Source organism: Lonchura striata, chromosome 13, assembly GCF_050655825.1.
Source record: "Lonchura striata isolate lonStrDom1 chromosome 13, ASM5065582v1, whole genome shotgun sequence".
Taxonomy (NCBI): Eukaryota; Metazoa; Chordata; class Aves; order Passeriformes; family Estrildidae; genus Lonchura; species Lonchura striata.
In genome coordinates, this window is record NC_140715.1 from 8,828,828 (window position 1) to 8,842,297 (window position 13,470).

Genomic DNA, 13,470 nt, shown 5'->3' on the forward strand with positions numbered 1-13,470 from the left:
TTTGTTTAGTGAGTCGGAGGGGTACCGAGTGAGAGATCACAATATAATCTCTACATCCTCAGAAACCTGCTTGGAAGCCAAAATCAGAATCTTTATGCCAGTGTAAGAAGAGCAAGGATGCTGTGGATAGAAGGGTTTGTGGTTAGCTGTATGTTTATCTTAGATGGTTAAAATGCTGTAAGAATTAGATGGGAAACAGGTAATACAGAACAATCCCCAGGGAATAGAGAGCTGCCATCAGTTTTGTCACTTGATGAGCAGAAATTTGAATGAAAGATGTGTGGTGTGGGAAGCCTTTAACAAGAATTTCATAACAGAAGATTAATATGTGTTTGCTGTGTCCTGTGGGGTGCCAGTGAATCCAGCTAAACGTGCTGCAATAAGAGGAAAATACCAGCAGAGGTCATGGAAGCAGGAATAAAAGCATGGAAAAGGGTGATGGGCTAACAGGCAATCTGAGGGGTAAAAGGTAAGAGCTGCAAGGGAAATCTGTCACAGAGAGTGCAGTACTAAGAAGAATTCAGTAGCTCAAAAGCCTGTATAATATACTGCACTAATTGCAAACTTAGTGTCACCTTCTCAGAGACAATGCAAGCAATAAATAAAAGTTATAAGGTGCATCCAACTTCAGTGCAAAATTATCTGCTAATAAGATGTAACTAAATCATCTGGTGGATGAAAGAATAATTGGGAAGATATTTCAAAAATTAAATTCAAAAGCAGAGTACCATTCATGCCAATAAGAAATGACAAGCTTTTAATAAAGACCAAATTTATATTCAAGGAAAAGCACTTGATGAAGATAAGGTAAATTTGTTCAGGCCTCTCTTTGTAAAATTTCAACATCTATGTATGTAAAGTTTTCATGATCATATGTGTTAAAATTGTTTTAATTTGGTAATTGACTTATTGAAATTACTTCTGGAGATTGAGAGTTAATAACTAAGCAATTACATTCTATTTATTTATCAGGAGAAACTTTCAAAAGTCTGTTTTATGTAAATATATCAGACTGTAAGTGCCATGCTGTTATATTTATATGGCAAATAACAATAGGTTAAGAAGAGATTTTAAGTCTACTTGTTATTGTAAATACTTTGACAGTTCTTTTACAAAAATGGTGGCTTTTTACTAAAGTAATAGAGCATGAACCAGGAAATAGGAATCAGAGAGGAAGAAGGAAAAGCTTGCTCATGCCTAGCTTTGTGGCAACTCTTCCACTATGTCAACAAAAATTATAAATCACTGGGATTTGAAAGTGGAATATTTTAAAATACCGAATCCAATACAGGGCAGTTCTCCTAAAAGCCTTTTACATTTTAAATGGTGCTTCAATGATTTCTGTAAAATGAAGTCTAGCTTCTTTAGAGAAAAATCTTTAGTTTTTAATAAATTTGCTGAAATAATTGAACATGAAATAATTCAGCCAAACATTTAAACAATGCTCTCTATGTTTTTAGGGTCACTTTTCTGTGTGCTTCTTGTTTGGGGAACATAATTTTGGGTCTTGTTTAGAAATGTATAAATGTTATTTTTGGAGATTGCTCATCACCTGAAAATGAGAAGTTTGAGGCTTTGTCATGTTTTATCTAGTGTTTTAACTGCGGACAAGAATAGGCTACTTTAATTTTTCCTCTAATAAGAAAAGCTTAAAAAATGTGTTTTTGGTGGAACTGAGGTTGTGAATTGGAAATCTGTGTCATTAGATCTTCAGTTATGCTATAATGAATTGGCCTTGCTGTATTTTGCTGACACTGCACAGGAAGAAAGGACCTAGCACTTCTTTTCTACAATTTTTTTTTTCAATATAACTGGTCAGGCATAAGTGAAAATATACCAGGACTGTAAAATGAGCTATGAAAATGACCCCTAGATAGCTATTAAACATTTGTCCTCTAGAATCTGTTTTGCTGTGATAAAAAAGGCAGGTGCAGAATCAATTGTAAGACCTTTCAGAAAAATGACAGATTTCAGAGATAAATATGAATATCTGGAGGGTGGAGAGACTTTAAGTTAGAAAACATAATTTCTAGCACTTCCTTTTTGTATCTGTGTAGGCAGGACTGGAGTGATGGCAGCTGTCATCAAGCTTGCACACTATAAGTGGCAGTATGAACTTATGAAAATTAGTATGTTCTGTGACTTCTAAGACTTCTGCTTGGAGAGTCTTTGATCCTAAGCTGTAATTGCAATTAATTACTTATAAAGCTATAAATTTTAATTATTGCTTTAAAAAAAGTAATTCAGTGCTTTTCTAACGAGATTCAAGGTGATGTCTGTCACAACTTGCATAAAGTTAATTCTGGGAAACTCAGTTGAATGACTGGGAAAATAACCCATATGATGTGCACTGATAAGATCCGAAATTAAGCTTTAGTTTTTGCCCTGATCAAAAATGAAGCTTGTCAGCTCTTTTAGAGACAAAGTGATCCATTAAAAGGGTGATAAATTTAGCAGTGGTTGGTAAAGTCTGTGGGGTGAGGGCAGCACCAAGAGTCCTTAGGGGTTTTGTCAGCTGCTTGTGTTCTATGATCCCTTTTTTACTCTTGCTTCTGAAGGAAGTAATGCTTTATATCATGTATATCTATATCATCTGTATCAAAGATATTGTGCAGCAACTAGCTAATTCCCACCTGAATAAATTTTTTTGTGAATACCTATGTCAGGAAAAACAGTGAAGCATGAGAAATACTGTCTGATAAACCTTGACATGAACAGTGGTCACACTGCTGTGACTGGGATTATTTTCTGTATGTCTGGACTTTTTGATGTGTGATCCAAGAATGCACTCCCACTGCAGCATCAGTACAATTCAGTTCAGACACTTACTCAGAGGACAGACATGATAGAAGCCCAGAGCTTTTCATGCCAGTTCTTACAGGACAACACACACAAAAGTCTGAGCACTTGATGGTGTTTGACAGCAGTGAAGCATTGCAGCACTATTGGCAGATGCCTTCTTGCTTCACCTATCTCGCAAACAAGTAATAAGTAGCTCAGGCCACTGTAACTTAGTTTTTTGACTGCATATTTCCTTGCCAAGTAACTGTATGTACTCTGCCACTGCATCCTCAGGATCTCTGCCCTTTTTCCTATGTCCAGCAGTATTTTGTACACTGCTATGGGTTCCACACTTGGCTTTCTACTGCCTGAATACTATCTAGACAGCTGCTCCTCTGTCTGTGCCTGTGTGCCTCCACTGGAGTGATGTGTGAGCCCCAAACAGAAGGGAACAAACAATACATGAGAAAAATTGAAGTTTTCAGTTTTGAACAGGAGCAGAGGCAGGCAGTCATAAAGTGGATGGCTAAACATCACCGCTGGGATATCACTGTATTTTGGTATCTCTCTACCTCTCAAGAAACCTCAGATGTCACAAACAAATGCTCAGCTAATTTCATTGAAATAAACAAGAAGATGGAGATCTGGACAGATGCCTAGTAATAAACTATTCAACAAATCTCATTGAAGTTTTGACCCAAAGTACATTTAATGGGCCAAAATATTGTGGGTAAAAAAAAGAAAAAAAAATATATTAGTGCCAGAGGCACAGACAGAACCTACAGAGACTTTGCAAAGATAGGAGATTTCATCACACCTTGTGATGTTTTGTGGAGGTAAGTTTGAGCAACTGACAAACAATTATTAAAATTTGGGATGTTGTTCCTGTCACTCAGAACAGGTGGAGTTTAAGATTCAGCTTTGGGAGGTAGCATTTATTATTTCCAGGAGGCCCTGTGTTTAGAACCAGAAAAATAATTGGAATGGTGAAGAGAAGTTGCATCTATATAAAGTGGAGGGTAAATTCTACAAACTGTGGATTTGCATTTTCTCCAAAGAGTTTCTGAGAACAATGTTTCTCATCAAAGCTACAGTAATGATTATTGCTTGGAACCAGTTAAAAGGATATTTTTTCATTACTTCACTGGGATTTCTTGGGGGAGATGATGTTTAAAAATTCCTTATCAGTTTGTACTGCTTTGCACTAAGAATATGAGCTCTCCTGTCTGTATGGTCCCATACCTCAGGGTAGGTTACTGCCTGCTGTCTTATTAGAGGTATTCAACTCACTCTTTGTATTAAGGTGGGAAGGTAGATTGATTTTAAAGATGGGATTGTTGTTATCTTGGAATTTCCCTTCCCTTGCCTGTGCAGCATTTAAAAATGGACTAAATTTTGTTTATGTTAGCCAAAACCTTTATTGTGTTAGTGACCAGAGCAGTTGGTGAGTTAGATGCCACTGGTGAAGTGATCTGTAGGAAGAAGCTCAGAGTACTCAGTGGCTTGTATCTAAACCATAAAAGCAAGTACAACAAATTAACACAAGAAAAAAGGTCCACAAAAGAAAAAAAAAGTGAGATGTGTAGCTTCATGTGGCTATTCTTGGATAACAATAGCATTAATAAATAATTAATAAACAATATTCACATTAAAGTGATTTCTTTAAGGAACTAAAAAAATAGGAATGACAAAAATATAGAATGAGTCAGAGCTAGCCAATACAAAAAGTGGAGGATCCACCCTGGAGGGGAATGAAATTGCTTATGACTCAAGTGTCTGAGCTTCTATTTAAGTTCTGATTTTAATAGGAGAAAACAATGACAAGAGGTTGAGCATTTAGGCTGCAGTCTGAAACCTACTGACCTTGACAAAATTTTGGTTATTAATCTGAATGCATGCTGAATGAACCTTGTGATAAATAAACATAAGGACCTAAAAAAAGAACTGTGTATGAAATGTAGCCCATCAGCCTGGTGATAGGCAAATGAAGAGGATGGGACATAGTTTATCAACTCACCATCTCTGTCACCCTTTTTACTATTTAGATACTTAGTTACCAGATATAATGAAGCAAATTTGTGCTTAACAAATGAATATTGATGAGGAAATGACTCATGGTTTTTAACAATTTATAATAAAGAGCATAGAGGAGGGTGCCTGATTCCATAAAGGTATTACACAACCCCATGCCAAGGAATTCCTGACAGTAAATCTCTTAGACATGGAGGAAAACCACCACCTGCTCTTGAGAGCTTCTAGTGCTTCCAGTGGCTTTCTCCCTGTGTTTTGACTAAAGTCTAAACTCTGAAATTTAGCTTCTTCCTATTTTCTGTTTTTCATCTTTGCATGGCTTCTGCTTGAAGAAAATAAAATAGAAGAATTAAGCGTGATACTTTAATAACAAAGGTATTTTACTTTTGGCTGCTTTAAAAGCAAGTTGTGTAGAAATCCTTTCTGCAACCTGAACGCAGCAGGTGGTGAACAAACTCTGTGTCAAAACCTCTTTACACAAATTCCATCCTCTTGTTCTGATACAAATACTGTAACCAGTGAAGGGCACTGAATTTTCTTGTAGTGATTTATGACAAAATGTATGTATTAACTATTGGGGAATGAGGAACACTGAGAAACTTGTCATGAAATAAAAGGGGCAGCTGTGTAGCTTTTGGGGTTTGGATGTTTTCTTGCAATTAAAAACATGCTTGCTAATAGTAACACTGGTGGTGTTTGCAGTAAATTCATACAGTTCTTTTTTTCCTAACTCTTTCTCTTTTCTCACAGGTCCTTTTTTTTTTCCCCTCTCAGGAAATTGATTTTGCTAAACAAGTTATAGGATAACAAATTCTTTAACTTGAACCAGCAAGAAGGAAGGGAAAATGAAATTATTTCTTCTAGGATCAGAATAGATGCCTCCATTTACCTAAACCATGACTATGAAAATCTTATTCCTCTTATTGGCCTTTAACTAAAACTTATAGGGAAAACCCCTGCGTGTGGGCACTTGTCCATGAATCAGGCCACTTCCTACCTGGGTCACAGCCAGATACAACTTGAAATAAGGCTGCCTTAACTTGGCTCTCTGTCAAACCTCTTGCCTTATCAACCATTTTAAGATACATCTTCAAATCACATTTAATTTGCAAAGGAAACTGGCGTTGAATTTCTCTCTCTGGGCATTTTAAACCCATTGCTTTGTTCTGTGTACTAATGTTTTCTATTGGTTATGGCAATCATTAATGTTCTATGAAGTGCTGCATTTATTTGCTTAATGTTATTGCAAATCTTCTCTAAACAGCCCCGAACCAAGCATGGCTGGATGCCTGCCTGGAATGCTGACAAAATATCAACGTTCATGGATGGTCAACAGAGCAATGAGCTATGCACCACCCTGTGTAGAACATACTGTATTTTTGAAAGACAGAAGAAGAAATGTATTTCTTTATCAGCTGGTCCAGAATGTGAATGAGGTTTTTTAGCTGGCAATAGTAGAAGTAGAGTAATTGGTACAACAAATATGAGCCCATTTTCTTGAGCTTTGGGCAGGGGTACAGCAGAACACAGTGACTTATTTTCTGGCAGGAAATTCCTTTTGCACCTCATAAATGAATCGGTCAATTAAGGCTCACTGATAATGACCAAAATATATAGGGAGTCATGTTATATTTATTATACCTGCCCTACAGCACCCATGACTCAACCTGGAAATGGGGTAAACTGCTGCTTAACCATTTATATAAAATTCTTCTTTACTCACATGAAAGTATTTCCTTGTACTTCTTTGGTTTATTTAACTGTTTTTGCAATTGCAGCTCTAATTTTTATTCTACTGGGTAATGACGGTGACTAAGAAATATTTCATTAGTATATTCATTTCAGAAGTACCTGGGACTAAAAGTGGGTAATGTAGTACTTCATTTAAACTGATAATATTCTCTGAGATGGTTAGTCATGGGAATTTCCTGCATTTGTCCTAATCACTTATTGCTTGAAGAGTTGGTATAGCTGGCATATGCTGAAGCTTTCAGATCAGAATGGTTTGGGTTGCAAAGGACCTGTAGGATCACCTAGTTCCAAATCCCCTGCCATGGCCTGGGACTCCTTCCACTGGATCAGGTTGCTTCAAGCCCTGTCCACGAAAACTTCCAGGGATCTCAGTTTGAACCAACAAGACACCAGAGCTTGATGCAGTTTAGAGTAGTCTTCTCCTTGAGAGCAGATCTTCCTGAAAAGCCAGAGGAGGCAGCAAAAGGCACTGGCATGATCAGGTCAAAAACCGATTTTATCCATCAAGCAGTGATGCAGTAAAAAACTGGTTTTGCCAGGGACAGAAACCACTGAGCTGCGCTTGGGGGCATTGGCTGAGGCTCAGAGCCATGTGAGTGGGAGTGCATGGCCCTGCACCTACTAATTCCCTGACCTCTCAAGATGTCCAGGTTTAAACTAGCTTGCAGCATGTAATTTTTTTAAAAAGAAAGGTTTATTGCTATTATTATGTTTAGAAACACTGTATTGACTTTGCTGCAGGCAATAGGTAGCAGGATAACAGCACTGTGACTCAAGAAAGGATTGTTAGCAGTCAGAGTAAATGATTGCTTTTAGCTTTCAGCTGGAATAAGTGATTACTGCCAAGAGACAGCTATACTGCAAGCTCTTCAGCTGTTCTGGTTCACTGTTACAGCCTAGGGTTGGAGAGCCTTCCAAAATTCTGCATTCAGTCTTCCAGAGGAGTTAGCAGAATATGAGATTTCTACTCTTCTTGTGGAGTGAAGGAGGGAAAAAAATAAATCCCTTTAATGTTTAGCATAAGGAAAAAGCTGTAGTAATTTCAGCAGCCTGAAAAACAGTCCCTGCTCTAAATTGTTGCATTATAAAGCTGCTGTCACTTATATGTTGATTAGAGGAGAAAAAGATGGTGTGAGGTTAAAGGAGAGACATGTTTGCTTGTGAATTTTTGAATGTGGTACCAAATGCAATTGGCCACCTACAGGCAGAATTCATTAATACAGAATTTTATTTAATGTTGGAACAGCAGGAATTTACTGAAAAAAATTGGGGGAAAAATCCAGTCTATTTAACTCCTTTCACAGAAAATCTTTATTTTAAAGGCTGCTATGACTTTAGGAAAAGTGTAGGTCTCATAGAATGGTGGCCTATTCCTAACAAAAATATACAAAACAATAAACGAAGCTTTTTTAGTACCATGAAGCTAGAGAGTAATTTTGTCTCATTTATTGGGAATGAGGACTCCAGTAAAGATTCCAGTGAACACACAAATGGTAATCATGTGGCCCTTCCAGCTTTAACCATGCAGGTAGAATGCACAGTCCCTTCCAAACTGAATTGTGGCTTCCCAAAATGTAGCTTTACTTCCAATGTAGGATTTTGGGAAAGGAAAGGCTGGAGAAGGGCAGCACTACTGAGTGGCAGTCTGCCGGAGTGGCCAGGATGCTTTTCTGTGGAGGATGAACCTGATTTTTCCAGCAGTGTCACCTGCCCAAACTGCCCAGCTGCTGCCCTGTCCTGGTGCTGCAGGACAGAGCCAGTCCAGAGCTGGTTCCCAGAGCTGCTCCAGCAGCTGTCCAGGGGCATCGGGAGCAAGGGGATGCTGCTGGCAGCTGCAGGAGAGCAAGGAGCAGTGCACTGCTCTTGGTCTGTGACCACTCACAATCCAGGTCCTGTTTCTTCAGCTGTCTCTGAGCAGGCTGTGATCAAAAATCCTCAGCTGTGCAGAGCCCTGGGAAGAACTGCAGGTAGACTTGTTGGAACTGGAGTGTATTGAAACATTATTTCAGGCTTGCAGGAGGCAAGATAGGAGAGAATAATGCAGGAAATCTTTAATAATGTACTATATAAAAACTTCAGTGTATGATTTCATCTGACAAGAATCTGTCAAATTTGAGGATTTACCATTACCTCTAAGTGGCTTAATTTTTCTTTTGAACTCTGCAAGAAAATAACTGTTAAATGGTGTACATGAAAAAGTAACTGTCAGTGTACATGCTCATTTGACCTTCCTTACAAAATAAAATTATCCCTGTTACAGCTGTTGGATTCACTGGTACTTCCCATATTAATTTCCTGGGTTTTTTCATAAAAGGGGTTTACTTTATTTGAACTTAAAATTATTTTCCAGCCAAAATACCTTTTAAAAAAAAAATTACAATGAATGTGCTTTTAAAGAAGATGTTAATGCATATGGCTCCTTTCTGAAACTCTAGAAGTAGGAGAAAGCTGAACTTTTAGATCTCCTTGTGCCAGCTCAAAACCAGGTACAATGTCTAGAAGAAAAGGTAAGGGTTCAAAGACCTTTGTGAGTGTACAAGATATGTTACACATTTTGTCTTTTTCCAGAAAAATCCTTGCCAGTTATTTGGATTTAATTTTAGGCCGCCAGAAACAACCCTTGTTTTTTTATCCTAACAATCAAAGAAACCCCTAACGTAGCCTGTATTGGTGTGCTCTTCAGTAGGTTTTGAGCCCAGCAATTGATATGCTGAGTATGTCCTAAGTTTGTAGCAAGTGCTGAGGGAAAGAGCTGCAGAATAGAAAAGAGCAAAGGGTCAGAGTGAACACTGGAACACTGCTTTGTAGACTCAAATATAGGTAGAAACTATTTTGCATGCTGAAAGCAAGACCTCATGTTTGAAATGCCTCAGAGACAGGAACTAAAAAATGCACACGAAGATAGGATCATGAATAGAGTAAGGACTGTGCACATCCCTGGTAGTTTTACTAAACTCTTCAAATTCAAAAGCTTGAGGGCAGATTCCTGACTCAGTGGAATGGTTCTGTCAGGAAAGGTGCTCCATGAGGCTGGGACACCTCTGCCTGTGGGAAGGGACCCACATTGAACACAGGCTGGGAGGACTGTCACTGTCCTGTCTTTGCTCCAATCATGACTTCTTCCAGTTTTATTGTTTCCACTGCTCGTACTGCTGTTGTGTTTACCTCTGGCTGGTTGCTGCCTTCTACACTGCCAAAAATAGCTCAGTGTCTATAAATGGGTGGTTTTCTTTTTAAAATATCAGGTCCTGAAAGTAGTCATCTTCTGGTGAGTGTTTAAGTGGCAATCTGAGATGACACATCAGCACCTGCTGGTTAGAGATTCATTGTACTTTGTGATTCACTGTCTTAAGTAATAGTATTTCAATCAATATATGTTTGGAAACAATTGAGTCTTTCAGAAAGAAAAAATGTAGCCCCTTGAAAATGTCTTTAAATAGGCAAATTTAAGTACTTTCTGGCCTATTTTTCAGTGCAGGTTGTACAGCAAGATATTACAAAGTAGTTAATGGTACATCCTTGTCTTTGAATGTGTGAAAAAAGACTTTAATAATTGTCCAGAATTCTTTCCTTCCTAGGGTATTTCAGCAAATTCTTTTAACAAATATTTGTGATCTGTAGTTTTCACTTTAGAAATACTGTAGGGTGGACTGCAAAGTTAAATCACAGGCAGCTCAGTTTGTACCCTTGGGATGTCCTGTAACAGCCTTAAACCAGTTTTGACTTAATTCCTCATTGAAAAATGCATAGTTTTGATGTCTTGGTTAATTCTGAAGAATCCCAAGAATAAAGAGAGGAGGGATAGCTCCTATTTCTAAGCCATAATTTCTTTCCTATGAGGCAAAACTTCATTACATATTTGTTCCTCTTCTTTCACTCTGACCTTGACCTTTTCAACTAAGTATTTAATTCAGGATATTAATAATCTCACTATGTTCTCAATTTATGACCGTTTTGTACAGTTTGTTACACAACTTTGAGAAAATTGACTTAAGGCTTTCTGAATACACAGTCCTCTGTGCGGGAGCCTACGGTTTGTTTTCCAGGAAGCACTCTGATATTCCGTGACAATTCCTCTCTACTGAACAAATTTGCAACAAGACCTTTTGACTCCTTTGTACTTGCTCCCAAAGAAATTCAGATTTTCAGCTGGAGGACTGATGGCTTAACTTTACACTTGTGTTTATTTCACTGGAGGCTCTTCAAAGAGCCAATAATGCATTGAAAACTTTTTTAGTTTATGCAGGAAAGTGTGTTTAGGAATAGGGATTTTTAAAAATTATTGTTTGATTTGTGAAGACCAACTGGATTTTCTCTTTTGAAGATGTCCACAAGTTACAATCTTTAATTGCTTTTAATGCCTGGGATATTTGCAAATATTTCAGTTGTTTTATGATGCAATGACTGAGAAAAGGGCATTCACTGGCTCCCAATGTGAATGGCTTCAGCTGCACCTGGGCCATGAATACTCATAACTGCCAATACTGAATATTTGAAGTAAAAGAAATTTGGTGCCCAAAATTCCTTCTTACAATATAGACTGCTGTTCCTGGCTTCCAGTATATCCACAGAGTTAGCTTTCTTTTCAGGATTAATTCCTAGGATGTGTTTATGACCTTTTTGTACAATTTGTCCTTAATTGCTTTTTATTCCTGTCTTGATTGCTAAAAATTGTTGCCTATGGAACTTTTTTAAATTTTTGAGGTTTTTTTCATGGTGAATTAATAGAAAAACCCCACAAAACCAGAGTTCAGTAGGAATGAAAAACACACTCTGCATTCTTAATGGTTGGAGAAATTTTCTGTTGGAATCCAAGTGTCCATTTCTATGTGGAGTTTGACTAAGCTGGCTTTGGCATTACTGGATGCAGCAGTTGAGTGGTCAATCTTACTTGTGATACAAACCCAGAAGTATGTTAAGATCATACTTATATGATGATGAACAGCAGAGCATAACTGATGAACTAGCATATTTATTTCATCACTGTGAAAGGTGCTTTAGAAAGCCTCTCCAGTCCCTCAGTTGGCATTTGCTTTGTTTTATGCCTTTTGTTTCTGTTTTTAAAGGAATACTGTGTTGTATAATTCACTTGCCAATTTACATCTGCAGTATTACAAAAACTTCATACTTTTGAGATTTAAGAGACTATACCACGTCCTGTCAAATTTTGTTTCCTGGTCTGTAACCTTTATGGTTGCTTGTTAGATGTGAAGTAAGACATTTGACATAAAGGGCAACCCAAAACGGGATGAATTTGACCTTATAAATTAATGAATAGTATACAGATACTAACATGACATCTTTGTGAAATTGTATTCCCAATTAAGAGATTGGCTGGGTTTTCTTTATTTGCTTTCTATCATTTTTTGGTAGACAGATTTTTTTCTTATCTGCAAGCTTTTGAGAACAGGGTGACGTCTGCTTACAAATAAGGAGGAATACAAGTTGGAATGGCCACTGACTACCTAGTCAAATGTTGAGATGCAACATGGGTAGTCCTTCTGAAAATATAAACTTTTGTATTGATGAGAAACTGTAGCAGCAGTAACTATGTTGTCCTGGTATGGACAGCTTAATCTGTGAGTGACATGTCTCTGCTTTCTCCTGTGCACATCATGAAATGACTTGTAAAGAGTCCCACAGCTTGTCTGCACATGCTTCACAGATATATGTTGGTAAATGAGGTAAAAAAAGTATAAACCACCATGCTCTAAAGCATCTAGCAGTTTTAAACAAGGAGACTTTTTTTTTTTATCAAAATGAAATACAGTGGGCAGGAAGCTTCAGCATTTTTATAAAGCATTTCCTCTTAATAATCATCTTGGACACAAACTTACTACAAGGAATATTCCATCAAGCAGACAAACTGTAAGATCCAGAGTGATATTTTTATAGTGACAAAATTCAGTTCCAGTAGTGAGAAAATGGGAACTTGGCCCTGCAATCAAATAAAATGTGCTGAGTGAAGCACTGGCCCCCTGATTTAGTAAAGACTTTTAAAGAAAGTAAGTTAAAATAAGTTTTTAAGTAGTTTTCTTGTGTGCTAGTATAAGGTATGCCCAGGAATATTTACACATTTCAAATTAGATTATTCCATTTTATTTCTTAAGCGTGAATGGTGTTTAATTTTAATTTTGTGACGCGTTTGAATTTAACCTGCTTATAACACAGATGAGTCTTAAAAGTGAAAATTAAAGTAAGGTTAATTTCCAGTTTGTGATGTCTATGGACACTGTACATCACTGTACATCTTTATCCTTCACAGGATAACGAATGATGGATGTAGAATCTAAATGAGAAATGAGATAAACATAGTCTTTTAAGTTGGGTTCATGTAAGGTGCTAGAGAAGAGAGTGAATCTTTTGTTTCTTCAAAGAAGATAAAAAGACAGAGCCTTAAAGCTTGTGATGTCAAAAATAAAAATAAACTTCATCATTCTATAAGGCAGCTGAGAAAGAAAAGGTAGATGTGATCTGGCAGTGAGAGCAGTTCTGTTAGGGAGTTAGTTATATACGTGAATAGGCAAATCCTTACTCTTAAAAAGAGGAGGAACTTTGTTTTAAGATATTATCTTATATTTGTCTAGAATAAAATCCTAAATTCTTTACAGAAATCATGTTCTGGAATGTAAATGGCCACTAACTACGCAGTAGAGTTTTCATGTGACAGATCTATTGCAAAATAGGCATGGTCCTGACCAAGCAGGATTTATGGCTGTGAAGGTCAACAAATGTTGTAATAGTTTCTTTCTCATTTGAAGCTTACTGTGCTTATTTAGATTGCTCTGACTTCCACACAGATTATAAATGGTCGTGTACAGATGTTCTCACAAAGGGGTAGTGCACATTATCTCTTAAGTTATTTTAGTGTTGTTAATAGAGGTGTAAAGCTATTACAAGACCAGT